The sequence below is a fragment of the Bubalus kerabau genome, chromosome 9 (genome assembly GCF_029407905.1).
Source record: "Bubalus kerabau isolate K-KA32 ecotype Philippines breed swamp buffalo chromosome 9, PCC_UOA_SB_1v2, whole genome shotgun sequence".
In the NCBI taxonomy this organism is placed as follows: domain Eukaryota; kingdom Metazoa; phylum Chordata; class Mammalia; order Artiodactyla; family Bovidae; genus Bubalus; species Bubalus kerabau.
In genome coordinates, this window is record NC_073632.1 from 61,655,729 (window position 1) to 61,679,070 (window position 23,342).

General features: G+C 37.0%; 1 long non-coding RNA gene across 1 annotated transcript in view; it reads right to left on the reverse strand.

Moving 5' to 3' along the window:
- Nucleotides 1-12,925: 12,925 nt before the first annotated feature.
- The window catches only part of LOC129660029 (uncharacterized), a 50,570-nt gene continuing 40,153 nt past the window's right edge, over nt 12,926-23,342 (reverse strand). The window contains exons 2-3 of the long non-coding RNA XR_008718315.1: nt 15,753-15,841; nt 12,926-14,840 (exon numbers count right to left, since the gene is read on the reverse strand). This is a non-coding gene — a long non-coding RNA (uncharacterized LOC129660029). The remainder of the gene's footprint in view (nt 14,841-15,752; nt 15,842-23,342) is intronic.

Genomic DNA, 23,342 nt, shown 5'->3' on the forward strand with positions numbered 1-23,342 from the left:
TTAACTGAATCAATCTTCAGTAACTTTACTTGATATGTCTGTTCAGTCGTGTCTGACTTTTTGCAATCCTATGGACCCTAGCTGGCCAGCCCATGGAATTCTCCAGGCAAGGATACTGGAGTCGGTTGCCACACCTTCCTCCGGGGGATCTTCCTGACCCAGGGGATTGAACACTGAGTATCTTATGTCTCCTACATTGGCAGGTGGGTTCTTTATGACTAGAGCCATGTAGGTAGCCCACTCTATTTGATAAAACAGAGTTAATGCTGGTACGGGTCTCACAGAATTTTTGTAATTAAAAAGAAATGCTATTAACACTGTGATTATCACCTAGTTGCCATTCAACAATTGATGCCCACAGTTGGGAACTAGAGGAAAAATATTTGAAAGACACAGAGCTTTGTAAAAGGATAGAAGCATTGTTAACAATGTTCTTGAATGAGTAACTGATTAAAATTATGTCCAACAAAGAACAGAATACTATATAGTGCTAATACATCATAATACAAGTCTATTGGATATAGAAAACATCCAAGATATAGTAAAAAGACAAAAGAAATTTATAAAACTCTATGTTATAATCCTATCAAAAGAATCTATTAGCTCTAAATATGGACAAAAATACCTTTAAAATCTAGATCAAGATATTAACATTGTTCTCTTTATTTTTCTACTAACTACATTTTTAGAATGAACAAATGTTAATTTTATAATGAGAAAAATACTCTATTTTAAACATATTTTTCTTTCTATCATTTACATCTCTTTATTTTTCTCTTGTAACTCTCTCCAAAACTTATGTGTCTGATATTTTTAAACTTGACGATCTCATATTTTGTGGTCCTTCTCTACTTAGAAGTTGTGAAAAAGAAAGTACTTAAACATATTAGCCTGAAATTATATAAAAAATTACTCCTAATTATCTACTATCAAGTTTTTACAGTAAAAATTTAAGTGAAGCTATTACTATCCACACTGGACCAAAACTTAAAAAAAATAATATCTCTTCAAAGATCAAAGATAAAAATTTATTTTTCCCTTGTTGCTCAGTTGTGTCTGACTCTTTGTGATCCCACTGACTACAGGATGCCAGACTCCCCTGTCCTTCACTATCTCCCGGAGTTTGCTCAGATTCATGTCCACTGAGTCGGTGAGATTACTAATTTTGTAAATAATATTAACAGTGTATATAAACTATACAAGCATACAAAATCAGGTAAAACAGAACAGAATCTTAGGTCAGTCTATAAATTAATATTTTGTATTCCTTCCTGTAGAGATGTAGAACAGTTAAAAGTTGTTGAAAAGTTATTACCCGTGAGGCACTACATATGAATTATACAACTTAATTCTGTTAACTGCCTAAAGATACAGGGGTAGATTAATCATTATTTCATAGATAGGATGTCTAGCCTCATGTGGTTAAATAACTATCCAGGTTTCCTCAATCAGCAAGTTGCAGAGTTGAGGTCTGAGCCCTACTAATCTGCTTTAATCATTTCCTAAGTGAATTTTAAGGAATGTTTGTATTATTTAAAAAAAATCAACCAACTGCTCAAGTGTTTGAAGTGATTTAATTTTTTTCCTTTTCTAGGTTTCACTTTATCCAGTACTCTTCTTATAGCCACTTTCATAGTTATTTAAGCATAGTGTCACAGAGTAAAGGTAGTATTTAAAGCAAAGGATTGGCTTCTCTATATGGGAAAAACTTCTTAAGAGTTCTTCTTCAGTGCTAGTTTTAGGGGGGTCAATGGCATTTAAAGTTTATGACTATGACCCATAATAAGATGTACATTTTATATCAATACTCAGTATATGCATATATACACACCCCAACACAAACACAAATGGTCCATACTATCCATCAGTTCAGTTCAGTTCAGTTGCTCAGTTGTGTCCGACTCTTTGTGATCCCATGGACTGCAGCATGCCAGGCTTCCCTGTCCATCACCATCCCCTAGAGCTTACTCAACTCATTTCCATCAAGTGAGTGATGCCATCCACCCATCTCATCCTCTGTCATCCCCTTCTTCTCCTGCCTTCAATCTTTCTCAGCATCAGGGTCTTTTCAAATGAGTCAGTTATTTGCATCAGATGGCCAAAGTATTGAGGCTTCAGCTTCAGCATCAGTCCTTCCAATGAATATTTAGGACTGATTTCCTTTAGGATGGACTGGTTGGATTTCCTTGCTGTCCAAGGGACTCTCAAGAGTCTTCTCCAACACCACAGTTCAAAAGCATCAATTCTTTGGCACTCAGCTTTCTTTATGGTCCAACTCTCATATCCATACATTACTCATATCTATACATGACTATCAGAAAAACCATAGCTTTGACCAGACAAACCTTTGTCAGTAAAGTAATGTCTCTGCTTTTTAATATGCTGTCTAGGTTTGTCATAGCTTTTCTGCCAAGGAGCAAGTATCTTAATTTCATAAATATGCAAGAATATTAATAAAAAGAAAAATGCTCGGAACCAAACAGAATTACATGTTTTTTTTTTTTTTTTTTTTTTTTGCATATGTGCTTTTCATTGTCAAATAAGAGTCTGCCAACAGAGTTTTGTTCAGGGTGATGTTTCACAACATTTTTAAGAGAACTTTTAAGGTCTGATACATGCTTCTTATATTTTAGCACAAATTCTATTAAAGTATCTCAAAACATGTTATAAAGTATTTTCTGTCATCAAAAGTATGTCCAAATCACTCAAAACAGAAGATAACAAAACAAGTTTGACTAAGCATAAATGACCAGCAAAAGTCGTGATAAGCCCTCCAACTGTCACCCCTCCCCATTCTCTAGTCCAGGAATAATTTTCAGCTTTTTTGAGAAGATATTGAAGATATTCTCCCATATGTGTCTTCTACATTTTAATTTATCTTCCTCTATTATGTGAACAACGGTTCTGCTGTGGATTGTATACATACACACAACAAATACACGTGACACGCAGCTGAAGTTAGAGAACACATTCTATTTGAGGCAAAGGAACTGACATTTTGCTCATTTTCAGAAACAGATTATAAATGCTTGTTAGGAAAAGAATAAGCAGATATGTAAGACCTTGAAACACTATTTTTTGCTTAATTCCCTTGAATGATGTTGAATATTTACAAAAAATGTATAATTTAGAGGAAAAGAATTCCCATCCTAAGCAAATTATTAAAGCTTGTAGAAAAATATGTGACAAAAATATAACATAAAACAAAAGACCTTCATCTTTCTTCAAATATCAAGTGATGCAAATGCTAGGGTGGAGAAACACGGTGAATTATAGGGAATTTGGGGATTTTGCAGGGAGGAAGGAAGGAAACACAATTGATAGATGGCATCATTTGCTTTGCTCCATTTCATGCTGAGAAACAGGCAAATCTCCAACATTTCAGAGGCTTGCTCAGAAGAGAAATGGAGACTATGATAACCTCTTCATAAGACTATGGTGATAGTCAAAAATAATTTAGTGACATATTTTTAGGCAATTAACAAATTTTAGATCACCAACCCTTTCCTAATTTCTCTCCATACAAGAGGGAAATTGTTACTTCCTTGGGAACTGGAGAGAAAATTTTCCCTATGTTATAGGGTAGAGGAAAAAGGTGACTTCTTTTGGTTTCTGTGGTATCTGAAAAGTAATAGGAAATTTTTTCTCAATATTGATTTCTTTGGGGGGATTTGTGGGAGTGACTCCCAGAAGACTCAGGGAATGAATTTGTGGAAACTAGGATTCCCTGAAGCATCCTGAGGTTAGAAAACAACCACATACTTCTGTTGAAGGTCAAGCGGCAGTAGAATATGAAGCTGTGTTGATTGATTTTTTTTCCCTCAGAGATGGGAATCTGGAGCAAATGCCTGATTTCTTTTTTTGGTTAAAGAATTATAATTAAGCTCAACAATGATCTAAAACAAAGGTGTGTGTGTGCATTTGGGGGAGTGTAACATCACCATCAAATTCAGACATCATCACCAAATTCAGACTTAAATTGAAGAAAGTACGGAAAACCACTAGACCATTCAGGTATGACCTAAATCAAATCCCTTATGCTTACACAGTGGAAGTGACAAATAGATTCAAGAGATTAGATCTGATAGAGTGCTTGAAGAACTATGGACAGAGGTTGTATAGGAGGTGGTAATCAAAACCATCCTCAAGGAAAACAAATGCAAAAAGGCAAAATGGTTGTCTGAGGAGGCCTTAAAAAATAGCTGAGAAAAGAAGAGAAGCCAAAGGCAAAGTAGAAAAGGAAAGATACATCCATCTGAATGTAGAGTTCCAAAGAATAGCAAAGAGAGATAAGAAAGCCTTCCTCAGTGATCAATGCAAAGAAATAGAGGAAACAATAGAACGGGAAAGACTAAAGATCTCTTCTGGAGAAGGCCATGGCACCCCACTCCAGTACTCTTGCCTGGAAAATCCCATGGATGGAGGAGCCTGGTAGGCTACAGTCATGGGGTCGCTGAGAGTCGGACACGACTGAGCGACTTCCCTTTCATTTTTCTCTTTCCTGCATTGGAGAAGGAAATGGCAACCCACTCCAGTGTTCTTGCCTGGAGAATCCCAGGGATGGGGGAGCCTGGTGGGCTTCCGTCTGTGGGGTCACACAGAGTCAGACACGACTGTAGTGACTTAGCAGCAGCAGCAGCAGTAGAGATCTCTTCAAGAAGATTAGATACCAAGGAAACATTTCATGCAAAGATGGGCACAAGAAAGGACAGACTAACAGAAGCAGAAGATATTAAGAAGAGGTGGCAAGAATACACAGAACTATACAAAAAAGACCTTAATGAGTCAAAACCACAATGGCATGGTCACTCACCTAGAGCCAGACATCCTGGAATGTAAAGTCAATGGGCCTTAGGAAGCATCACTACAAAAAAAGATAGTGGAGGTAATGGTATTTCAGTTGAGCTATTTCTAATCCTAAAAGATGATGCTGTGAAATGCTGCACTCAATATGCCAGCAAATTTGGAAAACTCAGCAGTGGCCACAGGATTGGAAAAGGTCAGTTTTCATGCCAATCTCAAAGAAAAGCAATACCAAAGAATGTTCAAACTACCACACAATTGCACTTATCTCACATGCTAGCAAAGTAATTATCAAAATTCTCCAAGCTAGGCTTCAACATTATGTGAACCAAGAAATTCCAGATGTCCAAACTGGATTTAGAAATGGCAGAGGAACCAGAAATCAAATTGTCAACATCCATCGGATCATAGAAAATGTGAGAGAATTCCAGAAAAATACCTACTTCTGCTTTATTGACTACTCCAAAGCCTTTGACTGTGGCTCATAACAAACTGTGGAAAATTCTTAGAGAAATGGGAATACTAGACCACCTAATCTGCCTCCTGAGAAATCTGTATGCAGGTCAATAAGCAACAGTTAAAACTGGACATGGAACAACAGACTGGTTCCAAATTGGGAAAGGAGTACTTCAAGGCCACTTCAAATATAAATAGGGAAGAAGAAGGAAAGGAAAAAAAGTTGAAAATGAGGAAAATGAAGCCACCCTTTTTCTGTTATTGTTCATTTATCTTTTTTAGATTCCACATGTATGGGATAATATAGAGTACATGTCTTTCTCTGCCTGACTGATTTCAGTAAACATCATACCCTATAGGTTCATCCATGTTGTTGAAAATGGCACAATTTAATCCTTTTTTGTTCTTGAAACCATTTATTGGTTTAGGGATACTTAGATTGCTTCCATATTTTGGCTATTGTAAATAGTGTTACTGTGAACATTGGGTGCATGAATCTTTTATTTTTTAAGTCACAGTGTTATCTGTACAATTCCGGATAGCTGAATTTTGGGAAATAGTCATTCATGGTATGTTATCTTCATTTTTTGGTCATTTGGCTTCATATAGATTGTTGGTTGGCAATTGAAGCAATATCAAATTTAAACTGGAAAAGGAGCAAAATATAGAGCTTGTAGTGACATTTTGAATAGAAGGAAACTAGGAACTCATGGGGAGAAGGCAATGGCAACCCACTTCATACTCTTGCCTGGAAAATCCCATGGACGGAGGAGCCTGGTGGGCTGCAGTCCATGGGGTTGCTAAGAGTCGGACATGACTGAGGGACTTCACTTTCACTTTTCACTTTCATGCATTGCAGAAGGAAATGGCAACCCACTCCAGTGTTCTTGCCTGGAGAATTCCAGGGTGGGGAGCCTGGTGGGCTGCCGCCTATGGGGTCACACAGAGTCGGACACAACTGAAGTGACTTAGCAGCAGCAGCAGCAGGAACTCATGGAAAAGAAATGTTAGCAACTCATTTATTGAAGATTTCACATAAGGTCTTCCCTGGTGGCTCAGATGGTAAAAAATCTGCCTGCAATGCGGGAGAAAAGTGCAAGTCAAGTAGCTCAGTTGTTTCCAACTGTTTGCAGCTGCATGGACTGTAGCCTACCAGGCTTCTCTGTCCATGGGATTTTCCAGGCAAAAATACCAGAGTGGGTTGCCATTTACTTCTCCAGGGGATCTTCCCGACCCAGGGATGGAACCCGTGTCTCCTGCATTGTAGGCAGACGGTTTACCCTCTGAGCTACCAAGGAAGCCCCGCAATGTGGGAAACCTGGGATCGGTTCCTGGGTTGGGAAGATCCCCTGCAGAAGGGAATAGCTACCCACTCCAGCATTCTGACCTGGAGAATTCCATGGACTGTATAGTCCATGGGGTTGCAAAGAGTTGGACATGACTGAGCGACTTTCGCTTTCACTTTTCATGTAAGTTAGGCACTGGGCTTTGTATTAATGTCTGTCATTTCATATAATTCTCAAATCAACACAGTGAAGTTGGTACTATTATTGACTCAGTTTTACAAGCAAGGGTAACCACTCTGATGTACTGATTCCCTGAATAGAGTCAGGGTAAAAAAAGATTAAATTTTGAGGAGCTTCTAAATCAGTGAGTCCAGAAGTGGCTGGAGAGTAACACACGTAAAGATTGTATTATTAAAGGAGAAGAAAGACAAAGTTCCAAGGGCTCCTCTGACACTGCACAAGAAACAGCTTTAGAATGAGTCAGAAAGATAACACCTGTTTTATCCTTATACTAAGTTTGAAAACTTGCTCCTGGTGGCTCAGCTGTAAAGAATCTGCCTGCAATTCAGGAGACACCAGAGATGTGGGTTCAATCTCTGGGTCAGGAAGATCCCCTAGAGGAGGAAATGGCAACCCAATCCAGTATTCTTGCCTGAAGAATCCCACGGACAGAGGAGCCCAAAGGGTTACAGTTCACAGGGTCCCACAGAGTCAGACACAACTGAACAACTAAACAACAACAACAATTCAAATTGTGTAGAAGAAAAAATGAGTGCATTGCCTGAATGGTTTCTGTATCCTTTAAGGAGGAGCATGTAAAGGCAGGTTGAATAATAATAATTTTAGCAATAATAGAAGTGTTTGAAAGTTTCATTCATTCTCGTTACTTGTAGTGAATCTACCAGGACACCTCCATTTCTGACTTTTGAGAGGCATTTTCGTAACAGAATAGAAGTCTATTGTTTTTCAGGAAATTCATTTCACAAAATTAAGCCCTTGTCTAATATAATATTTTTGCAAATATATCTCCCAAGTTTTCAAATAAAAATGCTTTGTTTATAGTATCTGTTTTGTTACCCTAAATTTTTGATACTTATATAGCTGAGTCAGTTACTTTTAAAATATATTAATTTAAATTTGTCCCAAGTAGTCCTTTACAATTATTGAAAGAAAAAGTAGTTTCTAAAAATAGAAATTATTACCTCTCAGGCTAAATAATAACCTGAAACTTCATAAAATGTGTTTTATGAATTATTATTTAGGTTAATAACCCTTGACCTTTAGATCTAAATTCCTTGCTCAGTTATTTAACATTATTATAGATGGTTGTTCTTTTCCCTTTTAGTCATCAATTTATATTTTGCATTGTCTGCCTGATCATGCTCTAATAAACCCTACAAGAAAATTAAAGAATGCAGAAATGGCATTGTCTGTGCTCCATGGAATTTATTTAAACCAAATAAGTATGTTTATAATATCAAATGACAAGAGTTCAAGGTGTAGCTTGAAATTATGAACACGTTTATAGAGACCATATTCAGTCTCCCAGTTGGAAGCAGGGGCAGAGAATATTTTGCTTTCAAATGCCTCAAAGTCTGATAAGTCACTGCATATAATTGATAATTTTCAATGTCTCCCATCCCCAGCAGAGCATAAGGGGTGGCATAAATATGTTTCTGTTTCACTGAGTAACCATTTTTCAAGTTTCAGAACCTTAGCAGCCTTTGCTCTGAAAGTCTCTACCCCAACAATATACTTCTCCTTTCCTTAAGTTAGCAATCAATTCAGCTTTGTGGTTTTTTGTTTAAGGTATTGAAGATGATTTTCATTTTTTTTAGCAGCTGAATACCCTGGAAGTTAACAACTTGTGTAACAATTTTGGAAAGAATATGCGCAGTCATATTCTTTGCCTTGATAGTTTAATTTCTAGGAATTTGCCCAAATAGACACTCTGCATAATCTTATACAGTTTTGCATTTAATCCTTTTAACAATTCTACAATATAAACCCTATTTTTATTTCCATTTTTTCACTTGATGAAAGGAAGGCTAGGAAGATTTAGAACCATTTCCATAGCCACATATCTAGTATACTCTGAATATTTAGAGACTTGCTCTTAAGCCAGAATTCTACTTCCTCTGTTAGAGAAAAAGACTCAAAATGAAGACAAAAATGTTTGATAAATATAGGTATTTGAAGTAACACCACCAACCCCCAAATATATGAGAAAAGAGCTAAGTAAATACTCATTATTAGGACATATAAAATAATGACTATGTTAAAATGTTTATGATCTGGTATTGAAACAAAATCAAAGCACAATGATAATTATACTACATAAAGTTGTGATACATATGGATTAGAAATGAAACAGACAAAAGGCTATGTGAATTTCTAGGGTGGTTGGATTCTAAGTATAATACATCTTTTGAGCTTTTAAATATTGCTTTAATGTTTGTATAATAACAAAATTAAGGGCTTCCCTGGTGGCTCAGTGGTAAAGAATTTGCCAGCCAATGCAGAAGACACAGGTTTGATCCCTGGGTTGGGAAGATCCCTGGAGAAGAAAATGGCAACCCACTCCAGTATTCTTGCCTGGGAAATACCATGGACAAAGGAGCCTGGTGGGCTACAGTTCATGGGGTCAGAAAGAGTCAGATATGACTTGGTGACCAAACAACAACAAAAGTAACATAGATTTAAATAGCAATCTCTGCATTTGAGGTTTCTAATCAATTATTCCATGCTCTATAAAAAATTTCAATGTACCAAATGAGAATTCTAGGGATTATATAAACTTCTGATTTTTTGGTGTTCTGAATTTCTACACTGGAGCTTTTCCAATTCTACCATAAATGTTCCTTTCTCTCTGACTGCTTTGACCTGGATATGGCACTCATCTCTTAATTTCCTCCTAAACTTTCAAACAAGATATAGTTGACAGGTAGTTCTGAAATTTTTGATGGAGTGGTATTTTTTCATAGCAGTATAAACAAGTTAATGTTGAATTAATACTACTTCCCTAAAATTCTTATAGCTGTCTAGCACATTGCTTATTTTCTGTTCCTTGAAGACTTACTTATAAGTTCTCCTCATTTTATCATGTAAGACAATTTTCCATCTTCAACCTCAACTCTGAGCATAATGAATATGTGATATTGTGCACCCATAAAACCAAAGGGGCATATACCAGATTTTACCTCTTAGCAGCATAGAGGTTTACTGTGAGATAGATTATGACATTCCAAACATAAGAAAGGAGAAATCATTATATTTGTTTTGGGGGGTTTAAATGACATTAATTTAAAGCCTCAAATTTTAAATTAATATCCTACTGTGCTTTGATTACAAATGTGCTCAATGGCATTTTATTTAGAAATTCAAAGCTTCAACTATTTTTAAGTATCTGTTATTCAACAGAAAGTATAATAGGAAGGCTTAGTACAAAAGAGACAGATCTTACAAAAAGGAATCTTTCTGAATAACCTCCTAAACAACAGCAATAACAACAACAAAAATGAAATAAGGCTTTTACTATAGTTGAAGGGATTTCGATTAGAAGAAAGAAAATAGTGATAGCTGTTAGCATTCAAATATGGCAGAGAGAAAGATTTGGGAATCTTCTTTCAATGCATTTTTATGCATTGTAACAGATATCAAATGAGAGTTAAGCATAGGATGAACCAGACTGAGTTTTGCATTTTTCTTCTCTATCTACTATACTATTATTTGAGGGTATAAAACATGTTTTCTATTGATATATCTTCCTTTATTACTTATCATCCTCTCATATTCAAGAAGCTTTTCAAATAGTCTAATAAAGTATTTTCAAATTACCTAATATAATAAGTTCCCTTAGAAATCTGCATTGTGATCACAAAGCAATAGGGAGAAAGTCTGATTTATTGATAAGTGAGAGTATGCTATAAATTTTCTTCATTTTAAAACTGCCTGTAGATGATGAGATCATTTCAACTTAGAGAAATTGCAGCAGACAGGGATAATGATGCAAGTACGAAAGAAAAGATCACAATGTCTAAGGGTATATGCTTTGCTTTATAAAGTAAATGTATTTCTTCTTAAATACTATGTGGAAATCTAATGAAACTGTACCAGAGATGATTGTTATCTAAGAAAAGACATGATAAATGTTTTTGTGAGATAATCATTTTATAATTAAAAAAAAATAATTACTCAGTTTATGCATTTTGTGAAGCTTTTTGATTCTCATCTTAGATTTCCTTGATGTGAAAGCACACTGTATCTAATATAGCATAAGTAATGTAGCAAGAATTACTTTCAATCTAGTAGCTTAGGTCAGATTTTGAAGTTCAACAGAAAGATATTTCATGTGAGATTTTTGCCTTTGTGTGTGTGCTAAGTCACTTCAGTTGTGTCCAGCTGTTTGCAACCCTATGGACTGCAGCCTGTCAGACTCCTCTGTCCATGTGATTTTCCAGGCAAGAATATTGGAGTGGGCTGCCATACGCTCCTCCAGGGAATCTCGTCCCAGGGATTGAATCCACATTTCTGACATCTCCTGCATTGGCAGGTGGGTTCTCTACCACTAGTATCACCTGGTTAATATTTTCTTAATGAAATAAAATTCATTATAATGTCACTTATAGAAAAGAGCTCAGTCATCTCTGGAATTTAAAAAGCAAGAACATACTCTAACCAATAAGAATATTTCCATACAGTGTGGACTTTACAAAATGGTACAAAAGCCAAAGGGTTAATTTAAGGAAGGAGTGACTGTAGACACTCAGTCCTTACAAGCTGTCCTCCTCTAGGCAAATCACTCATCCTCTCAGAGAGCTCTTTCTTTCCTTATTTAGAAGGAGTGCAGAATTTCCTACTTTACAAGCTTACTGCAAAGCTGATATGTATAAAGAAAACTTTATAAAACTCTTAAAAAAGTGTAAGAAAATTTGGGCCTCATAATATTATTATTGTGTCACATAAAGTACATAAGTCCTTAATTATCCTAATTTTAAAATGGCATTAGAATTATTTTGGCCACTTACTGGTTTATTTGGTATCTGAACACCCAACCATTTATGTAATTAAAACTAATGTCTATATGACTAGCAAGATAATATTGCCAAGAATATAGAACCAAATGGCCATTAAAACTTTGAATGATTTTAAAATTATATTAAAACTTTGAATCATAACTTTGGTTCAAATGGTGTGAATTGTTAAAAATACGAATGTATGTAAAGAGTTCTTAAAATTCTTAAATTTTAAATCATGATTGAACATTTTATGGCAAATAGAGAACAGAGGTTCTTAATAACTTGGAGTAAATGGAGAAAAATGGCAAAATATAATTACACTGAGGTAGAAAGATGAGATTACACATAAGAAGACACTTCCTAAAGTAGGAAGTAATCAATCCTCCTGTATCTCTATCTGGCAAACACTCATCTGTTTCATGTCTTTATCTTTTCTGGAGTTTCATACATATGGAATCATATAACATTCAGTCATTTGTGTCACCCTTCTCTCACTTACAAAATAAAGATTCATCCATGATAGTGCATGAATCAATCTTTCTTTCCTTTTCATCACTTTGCCAACAAAGGTTTGTATAGTCAAAGCTATGGTTTTTTTCAGTAGTTATGTATGGATGTGAGAGCTGGACCATAGAGAAGGCTGAGTGCCAAAGGCTGATGCCTTTGAATTATGGTGCTAGAGAAGACTCTTGAAACTCCCCTGGACTGCAAGGAGATCAAACCAGTCAGTTCTAAAGGAAATCAGTCCTGAATATTCATTGGAAGGACTGATGCTGAAACTAAAGCTCCAATACCTTGGCCACTTATGCGAAGAGCCGACTCATTGGAAAAGACCCTGATGCTGGGAAAGATTGAAGGCAGGAGGAGAAGAGGTAGGCAGAGGATGACATGGTTGGATAGCATCACCAACTCAATGGACATGAATTTGAACAAACTCTAGGAGACAGTGAAGGACAGGGAAGCCTGGCGTGCTACAGTCCATGGAGTTGCAAAGAGTCAGACACAGCTCAGTGACTGAACAACAAGTATTCTATTTTTTTTTTCTCTTTTAAATTTTATTTTATTTTTAAACTTTACATAATTGTATTAGTTTTGCCAAATATCAAAATGAATCTGCCACAGGTATACATGTGTTCCCCACCCTGAACCCTCCTCCCTCCTCCCTCCCCATACCATCCCTCTATAGGTGTACTACAGTTTGTTTATTCAATCACCAGTTGAAAAATATTTTCATTATTTTGACATTTTGGCAATTACAGATAAACTTGCTATAAATATTTATATATAGGTTTTTGTGTGAAACTATGTTTTTTTTTTTTTCAAATCACACTTTTATTTTCTAGAGAGTATGACAGTATTCTTAGAAGATTCCAGAGAATTTTAAAAAATGCAGAGTTCAATGAGGTTGGATAAAAATAAACATGCAGAAAATAAATTATTTTTTAATCTGTAATTCATTTAGGAAATATAACTTTAAAATATTCTCCATAGCCATAAAATCTTTAAGTATCCTAGGAAGAAACCTGACAAGTTTTAAATTCACTTGGGTAAATACCGAAGAGTGAGAATGCTGAATCATATAGTAAGTGAATGTTTAATTTTAAAACAAAATGACAAAGAGGTTTCCAAAGTGCAGGACCATTTTGAATTTCCTTCAATGATAAATTAAAATCACTGTGGTTCTGCATACTCATCAGCATTTCATGTTGTCAGATTTTTTTTTTTAATGTATCCTTTTAAAAGCTCTCTAGTGGTAGCTCATCATGGTTTTAATTTGTAGCTTCTTAATGACTAAAGATGTTAAACATCTTCCCATATACTTATTGCTTTTTCATATATTTTCTTTTTAAAATTCAGATCTTTTATGAATTTTTAAATTTTTATATTAATTTTTAAGAATTCTTTATATACTTTGGGTACAATTTCTTTATCAGATATGTCATCTACATGTCTGAAGCTTATACTTTCATTATTTTAACAGTGTCTTTCACAGAACAATTAAAAAATATATATATATATTGCTTTTGGTTCACATTTTAATTTAGAAGGGTTGTGATCAGATAATGCCTTTAGTGACAAGAGTATGTACACTGAAGCAAATAAAAAGTGAACAAATTCCAATGTATTATAGTTTGAAGGTTTACACCTTGTATATTTTATTACCCATAATTTCTCATAAATAGCTGGTTCTATAAAATTTATTTTAAGTTAGAAGTATAGGATCAGATAACGTCTCATTAAGGTTTTTGAAGTTCTATGCTCCTTTGATGTGCTGAGGTTTGCCTACAAAATCCATTAGATAGCAGAATTACATCATTAAATCAGTTCTCTGGAAAAGTTGTCCAATATGGCAGCTACTAGCCACATAGGACTGCCAAGTACATAAAATGTGACCAGTGTGACTGAAGCCATGGCTTTTATTTTGATGGTTTTATTTATTTTTTAAATGAATTAAATTGTATTGCAGTACAATTGCTTTACAGCGTTGTGTTAGCTTCTACTGTATAGCAAACGGAATCACCCGTGCATATGCACGTTTCCCTTCCCTTTTGGACTTCCCTCCCATTTAGGACACCACAGCGCATCAAGTAGAGTTCCTTGTGCTACACAATATGTTCCCATCCATTGCCTATTTTATACATAGTATCAATAGTATATATGTTTAGGTTTAAAAACTGATGTTCAATTTAGTTATTGAAAAAAAAACTTTCAACTATGTATGGGACAACTTGGCTTTGTGAATCTTTATCAACTGTAAATTTTATGAAATCAAAATATAGATCAAGTATACCCAGTAAAAATTTAGTATCAAAATTGAGATGTACTATAAGCACACATTGGATTTGAAAGACAATATTAAAAAAAGAATGCTAAAAGGACCATTAATATTTTTTACATTCATTATATGTTAAAAAGACTGTATTTTGAATATATAAGGTTAAATACATTGTATTACTAAAACCCATATTACCAGCTTCTTTTTACTTTTTGAAATGTGACCTCTAGAAAAATGAAATCACGTGTCTCACATTACATTTTCTTCAGAAAGCACTGCTTTAGAACCACATATTGTGTATTAAAGTGGTATTTTGTGTCAAAAAGCATTCAGTGTTCTGAAATGACATGCTAACAGTCTGCCCACTGCTACCTCCAGCTCCCACAAAATACCAGCAGGCAGCTCCAGCTCCCTGCCTTCTTGAAGCAGGATCAAGAGTCAGTAAGTTCCAAGTCACTTTTGATAGATTTTATAACCTCAGGGGCTCCAACAAGGAAAGGACTAGAAGAAAGCAGAGTAAGGCTTGACTTGAGCCTTGTAGGTCTCACAGTGTCAGGTGCTGTCAAGGAACAGCATCTGCTGATGCTCTAAACATGCCATATATTGGGCAGCACTTCTGATTACTGAGGGGCTCCAGTTCATGGCTTACTTTCTTCTGAGGAAAAAGAGGTTGGACTGCCTCCTCTCCTTCCCACTGCCATGGGTTAGCACTTTCTCTTAGTACTTCTCAACTCACAAACAAGGACTAGAACCCCAGCCTTCCACCTTTCTCCTTACTTTTCAGCATTATGAAGCTAATAGTAAGAGGTTTCCTTGGAGTATAAATTATTTTTATTCTTTTTATTTAGCTTATCAATGAAATCGTGTGCATATATATACACACATATATGTATATGCATGCATACACACACACAAACACACACATGTGTATATGAATGATTTAGTGGTATAGGTATTATCTTGCCAAAACTGAAACCAGTTTTCAAAAATATAACTAACATAGAAAGAAGTTGACCTGATTTTGAAATATTATGCATTATAATTTTTAAAAGATATTTCAAGAAATTATAATATCTTAGAATAAAATTTCACAGGTATAATATTTACAGTTTTTTTTAAAAAATAAAGAACAGTATAGAAATCTTAAAGATATTAAGTATAATAATTATAAAAATACAACTAAACATCATGGGTATATTATTCTACCTCATATGACATAACTATGTTAAGTGTTAACTTTGATATAATGTTAAGTCCAACATCTCTTCATATAAGATAAACTTCTGAAACTATTCTTTACTTAAGATGAATTTTAGTTTGTAAACTTTTAAACAATCTAAGTTACCAATAAGTTCCAATTGAACACATTTCTCTCAGAATCCAGCCAGCTTGGGAAAGTAAATACATACTTACACTGTAGAGAACATATCATGGGAAGCACATAGACAGTTGTTACGCTATTCCACTTGATGATAAAATTCTTGAATTATTACATTCTAAACCTGTTGGGACAGAGAGAGAAAAAATGAGCTAAATATGCTGGGTTTACTATATACGTAGTTAAATAACCAAAGAAAACAAAAAGAAATAATATACCTTATAAACATAAACATAGATCTTTATGTATTATTGTGTCATTTTCCTATATTATGATTTTTTTTTCATTTTTAGTCAAATGTTATTGGATTATTTAAGTCATGTCAATATATAGGCAGACCTCAGAGAAATTGCAGGTTAGGTCTCAGAATACTGCAGTAAGGTGGATGTTGCAATAAAGCGAATCACACTAATGTTCTGCTATATCACTGCATGTAAAAGTTACATTTACCCTATACTGTAGCCTATTGTGTGAGAGCATTATGTCTAAAATGCAATGCACATACCTCAATTTAAAAATAATGCTAAAAAATGCTAACAATCATCTGAGCCTTTAACGAGTCAATCTTTTTGCTACAATAACTTCAAAGATCACTGATCATAGATCATCCTAACAAGTATGATAATAATGTTAAAGTTTGAAATATTGGGAGAATTACTAAAATGTGACAGACAAATGAAGGGGAAAAATAACGTTGGGAAAAAATGGCACTGACAGACTTGTTTGATGCAGTATTGCTACAAACCTTCAATTTAAAAAAATCTCAGTATCTGCAAAGTGCAATAAAGCAAAGCACAATCAAATAAGAAATATTATTAAAAGAGCTATGCCTGGACAATAAGAAATGTTATTAAAAGAATAAATGGTGTCATTAAAACTTTAAGGAAATGAATACATTTTGTTAACTAGATATAGTTCATGGTCTCTATTTTTCGTACTTTCCACTTACAGACTAAGTTGTGTCTAAAGCACAAAAAAACAAAAACAACATGTTACTAAATCATCTGGATGTTTATTATTATCTGGATGCTTGACAGAACAAAGACCAAGTTTTTAGATGATTTGTCTGAACATCTTTAATTTTCACCTTAATGGATGAAAACTCTTTTATGGTCTGAATGTTGTATCCCTCCCCCTTCAAATTCTTATGTTGAAATCTTAATGGTATCGAGAGGTGATTAGGTCAGGAGGGAGAAGCTCTTATGAACGGGACCAGTGTCTTTGTAAAGGAGAATCCAGAGAGCTCCGTTGCCTTTCCACCAGATGAGAACACAGTGAAAAGTTGGTACCTATGATCCAGGAAGCTCTCACCAAACACCCAATATGCCAGCCTTCAGAACTGTGAGAAATAAATGTCTGTTGTTGATAAGTTGTTGATAAGGCTGTGGTATTAATGCTTTTATAGCAGCCCAAATGGGCTAAGGCACTTGCCCTAATACATGATTGGGTATAAATGGAGCAAGTGCTTTCAAACCATATTAGATTTCTTATCAGTAATGAATGAAGATATCAGCTCTAATACAAAGTGGGAAACCTACCCACTGACATTCATCTCCCCAATGGTGAGCACAAATGTCATCAAACTATGGAATAATTTTGAGTACAATAAAAAGTGGGTTTAGTTTTCTCTTTAAAATAGTGCCTCCTAAAACTGTTATGGGAATTCATACACTGTCAATTTTTTTCTTTGCTTTAGAACATAATCAAAGAAGCCTCTCATGGTAACAAAATTTGGTGGTTAGGTATCTTTATACTCAGTACACACACACACACACACACACACACACACATGCACACATGTGCACACACAACCACAACCATATCTCTTGTTCCTATTGAATATCCACCAAATACCTAACATTTTTTCTTCCTGAAATCAGTAGATTTTAGAACAAAATTCAGTCAGATTTCTTTCTGAATTTGCTCAAAGTCTTGGCTTGTGTTTAATAGTCTTATTTTTTTTTTCTCAGAGCTTTTGTGTAATAAAGCTTTATTAAAGTATAAAGGAGATAGAGAAAGCTTCGGACATAGGCATCAGAAGGGGATAGAAAGAGTATGTGCTTGCTAGTGTTAGCAATGGAGTTATATCAGTTCAGTTCAGTTCAGTTCAGTCGCTCAGTCATGTCCGACTCTTTGCGACCCCATGAATCGCAGTATGCCAGGCCTCCCTGTCCGTCACCAACTCTCGGAGTTCACTCAGACTCACGTCCATCGAGTCAGTGATGCCATCCAGCCATCTCATCCTCTGTCATCCCCTTCTCCTCCTGTCCCCAATCCCTCTCAGCATCAGAGTCTTTTCCAATCAGTCAGCTCTTCGCATGAGGTGGCTAAAGTACTGGAGTTTCAGCTTTAGCATCATTCCTTCCGAAGAAATCCCAGGGCTGATCTCCTTCAGAATGGACTGGTTGGATGTCCTTGCAGTCCTAGGGGCTCTCAAGAGTCTTCTCCAACACCATACTTCAAAAGCACCAATTCTTCAGTGCTCAGCTTTCTTCACAGTCCAACTCTCACATCCATACATGACCACTGGAAAAACCATAGCCTTGACTAGACGCACCTTTGTTGGCAAAGTAATGTCTCTGCTTTTCAATATGCTATCTAGGTTGGTCATAACTTTCCTTCCAAGGAGTAAGCACCTTTTAATTTCATGGCTGCAGTCACCATCTGCAGTAATTTTGGAGCCCAAAAAATAAAGTCTGACACTGTTTCCCCATCTATTTCCCATGAAGTGATGGGACCAGATGCCATGATCTTAGTTTTCTGAACGTTGAGCTTTAAGCCAACTTTTTCACCGTCCTCTTTCACTTTCATCAAGAGGCTTTTTAGTTCCTCTTCACTTTCTGCCATAAGGGTCGTGTCATCTGCATATCTGAGGTTATTGATATTTCTTCCGGCAATCTTGATTCTAGCTTGTGCGTCTTCGAACCCAGCGTTTCTCATGATGTACTCTGCATATAAGTTAAATAAGCAGGGTGACAATATACAGCCTCGACGTACTCCTTTCCTGATTTGGAACCAATCTGTTGTTCCATGTCCGTTTGTAACTGTTGCTTCCTGACCTGCATATAGGTTTCTCAAGAGGCAGGTCAGGTGGTCTGGTATTCCCATCTCTTGAAGAATTTTCCACAGTTTATTGTGATCCACACAGTCAAAGGCTTTGGCATAGTCAATAAAGCAGAAATAGATGTTTTTACTCTCTAATGAATCAAAAGAATTTCTGGAGGTTGTAAAGACTTCACCAGACCTACTCCCATAATTTACATTTTAAGATAACAGGATAAGCCAGAAGGTTTAATCCAGAGACTGTCTTCAGGCAGGATACATTGTTATATAATCCTAAGGAATGTAAGAAGAGGTGGCAAGAATACACAGAAGAACTGTACAAAAAAGTGCTTCAAAACCCAGATAATCATGATGGTGTGATCACTGACCTAGAAACAGACATCCTGGAATGTGAAGTCAAGTGGGCCTCACTACGAACAAAGCTAGTGGAGGTGATGGAATTCCAGTTGGGCCATTTCAAATCCTGAAAGATGATGCTGTGAAAGTGCTGCACTCAATAGGCCAGCAAATTTGGAAAACTCAGCAGTGGCCACAGGACTGGAAAAGGTCAGTTTTCATTCTAATCCCAAAGAAAGGAAATGCCAAAGGATGCTCAAACTACCACACAATTGCACTCATCTCACACGCTAGTAAAGTAATGCTCAAAATTCTTCAAGCCAGGCTTCAGTAATACGTGAACCATGAACTTCTAGATGTACAAGCTGGTTTTAGAGAAGGCAGAGGAACCAGAGATCAAATTGCCAACATCCTCTGGATCATGGAAAAAGCAAGAGAGTTCCAGAAAAACATCTATTTCTGCTTTATTGACTATGCCAAAGCCTTTGACTGTGTGGATCACAATAAACTGTGGAAATTTTTTCAAGAGATGGGAATACCTGGCCACCTGACCTGCCTCTTGAGAAACTTATATGCAGGTCAGGAAGCAACAGTTACAACTGGACATGGAACAACAGATTGGTTCCAAATCCGGAAAGGAGTACGTCGAGGCTGTATATTGTCACCCTGCTTATTTAACTTATATGCAGAGTACATCATGAGAAACGCTGGGCTCGAAGATGCACAAGCTGGAATCAAGATTGCCGGAAGAAATATCAATAACCTCAGATATGCAGATGACACGACCCTTATGGCAGAAAGTGAAGAGGAACTAAAAAGCCTCTTGATGAAAGTGAAAGAGGACGGTGAAAACGTTGGCTTAAAGCTCAACGTTCAGAAAACTAAGATCATGGCATCTGGTCCCATCACTTCATGGGAAATAGATGGGGAAACAGTGTCAGACTTATTTTTTGGGGCTCCAAAATCACTGCAGATGGTGACTGCAGCCATGAAATTAAAAGATGCTTACTCCTTGGAAGGAAAGTTATGACCAACCTAGATAGCATATTGAAAAGCAGAGACATTACTTTGCCAACAAAGGTGCATCTAGTCAAGGCTATGGTTTTTCCAGTGGTCATGTATGGATGTGAAAGTTGGACTGTGAAGAAAGCTGAGCACTGAAGAATTGGTGCTTTTGAAGTATGGTGTTGGAGAAGACTCTTGAGAGTCCCTAGGACTGCAAGGAGATGCAACCAGTCCATCCTAAAGGAGATCAGTTCTGGGTGTTCATTTGAGGGAGTGATGCTGAAGCTGAAACTCCAATATTTTGGCCACCTCATGCAAAGGTGACTGATTGGAAAAGACTCTGATGCTGGGAGGGATTGGGGGCAGGAGGAGAAGGGGACGACAGAGGATGAGGTGGCTGGATGGCTTCACTGACTCGATGGACATGAGTTTGAGTGAACTCCGAGAGTTGGTGATAGACAGGGAGGCCTGGTGTGCTGCAATTCATGGGGTTGCAAAGAGTCAGACACGACTGAGCGACAGAACTGAACTGAGCTGAAGGAATGTAGAGGAAAAAAATGTGTCCTTTCTTCCTCCTTGAGAATTCCAGACCCCTCTCTCTTTGGGACCCCTAGACTTCTTATCAACCTGCTTAGGAAATGACTCTCTCATTCCCCCTTTTTCTTTTAGGAGAATTATGTTGCCAATGGAAAGGGGCATCGTTTTAATTCCATAACAACTTTCTGCTGTTTAGGGGTGTGGCCCCAAAATTGTTGAGGCAACATATTCTCCTAACCCCCATATTGAGGGTCTCTGATCCAAGGCCCCCAAGTAATTGTTGGAGGAGTCTGTTGCACTCATAGGAGCTTGGACAGCCATTTGTAACTTAAAAGCTTTTAGATGGTTAGACCCCATTTTACAGCTACAGACATAAGGCAAAATAGTCATTAAACCAAGTTAAAATCGAAATGAAAAGTCACATTATGTCCATAGTCACATCAGTCCATCTTAAGGTTGTTAGATGTCATCAGTTTAAGAAGAGGCATCACATGTGATTGTTGTTTAAGGTATTTGCAGACTTGGAAAAAATATTTTCCTTGAAGTGGAGATGTCCACCACAGGAAGCCTTCCACTGATGAAGAGGGGAGTGCTCCACAGACCCAGCAGTTAGACTGATTGTGAAATGCTGTGTAGGAGTGAGCACAGGACAGGAAGGCATTGTCTTGAGGGTCAAATGGCAGACTCAGGATTTTTGGAGTCAGCAGAAGTAGGCTCACATAGATTATCAGGCCCATCTTTTGGCTTGTCCAGAGAGTCCCATTACAGAAGCGGATCAAGGAGAAAGTGGGCGAGGGGCTTCAGTGAGCACGGAGTAAGTTGCCCCAGTATCTAAAAGGAAATCGAAGGATTGGCCCCCCAAAATTATTAATACCTGGGTGTCAGGAGCCACATTAGGCATTACTGACAAAATGGAGGCACGGCCCCAACCCCATCTCCTCATCTCGCAGGTACGGTCCAGGGATGAAGGAGTTAGGCCTTGTGATTCTGACTTGTTCTTTCCTTTCTTTGGTTGAGTTGGCTGGAAAGAATGTTAAGGTGCTTGAGAGAAGAATGAGAAAGCACAAAGCCTTCTACAGTTGTGCCCAGAATATAATCTATAAAATAACCATTGACATTTGTTCAAGGATCTTTACAAAGAATGTCCCAGGATGAGCACGTAGGCAGCAGCTTGAGGCCATGGGAAGGATTGTTATCTGAGACCTGTTTGTGAGGGAAATATTTATGGCAAAGAAGTTTGTTGAGTTTAGGGCTTAGGAATAATTCAGAATAGCTAGAAGCCTTTTTAGGAGATAGTGATCTTAAGATGCTAGGGGCAAACAGGATTTAGAAAGATAAATAAACTGAGGAATGTAGCATGAGTTACAATGTAATCACAAGTTAAGTATAGGACACATAAGAGAAAGTCTTCTCCAGGGGATCTTCCCAACCCAGGGATCAAACCCAGATCTCCTGCATTGCAGGCTTTAACCTCTGAGCCACCAGGGAAGCTCTAGATAATTGATAGTAAAGCCAATTCTGAGAGAATCGCTGAAGCAGGAACTCGGTTTGTAGGACAACAATGATTTCTGGAGCCAGTAAATCTCGGTGGGGGAAACTGAAAATGTCAAACCTCTGACCTAATGCTTTTGTCAAAGTATAAAAGAGAACCTGAAGCTTGAAATAAACATGTAGTAGTTCCGTACTATGAGTCAGAGGCTACATCATCATCCGCTGACATTGCTCACCCCTTCAGGCTGATATCCAGGCTGCTGGAGCAGTCCTGATTGTCTTTAGAGACCGACCCCTGAAACCTATACCTCTGGGGGCAGTCTCTCTTCCAGTGTGGTCCCTTGCAGACCAGACATGGAGCAGGGGGTGGCCTAGATGCCTGACGGCAATTCCGTTTGAGGTGCCCCTCCTTTCCACAGTAATAGCAAGCCCATCTCTCTTCACCTGGGTCCCTCTGGGCATTTTTCTCAAGCTATTTAAGAACTGTTCTCATAGCCATTGAGAGGGCTTCTGCCTGTTCCTTTGTCTTTTTCTGCCTTTCTTTTCCTCATATTCCCTACTATAATAGACTGAGCCAGTTGTAACAGATTATCTAAAGACTGATTTGGTCCATACGCCTGTTTTAATGGCTTACAGCAGATATCTGGAGCCAACTGAGTGAGAAACCTATCCTTTAAGATCACTTTTCCCTCTTCACTTTAAGGATCAATCTCGGTGAATTTGTGAAGGGCTTCTCTCAATCTATCTAGGAATTTACCAGGAGCTTCCTTCTCCTCCTGTTCTATGTTTGCCAATTTGCCATAGTTTAAAGGCTTAGCACATGCCTGCCTGAGTCCTTCAAGAATACATCTGACAAAATGACTCTGATCCCATCTTCCTTTAGCTGATTGGGACTGCCTGATTTCCAGTGGGGAAGGCAGATATCTTGTCCTCCCTCTTCCCTACTGATTCATTACCAAGCCATTCATCTCCATAAGCAACCGCTTTTCCCAAAACTCAAGTCTGAGTCAGGAGTCAGCGTTTGTCCCAAGATATACATCACATCCTTCCAAGTAAGGTCATAAAGCAGAGTAACACCTTTAAAAGCTCTAATGTATTTTTCTGGGTCCTCTAAATAGTCTCCCAGATCCTCCTTGATTCTTTGTATTTCTTGATAAGAAAAAGGTTTATTAACTCTCATAGACTGATTATTT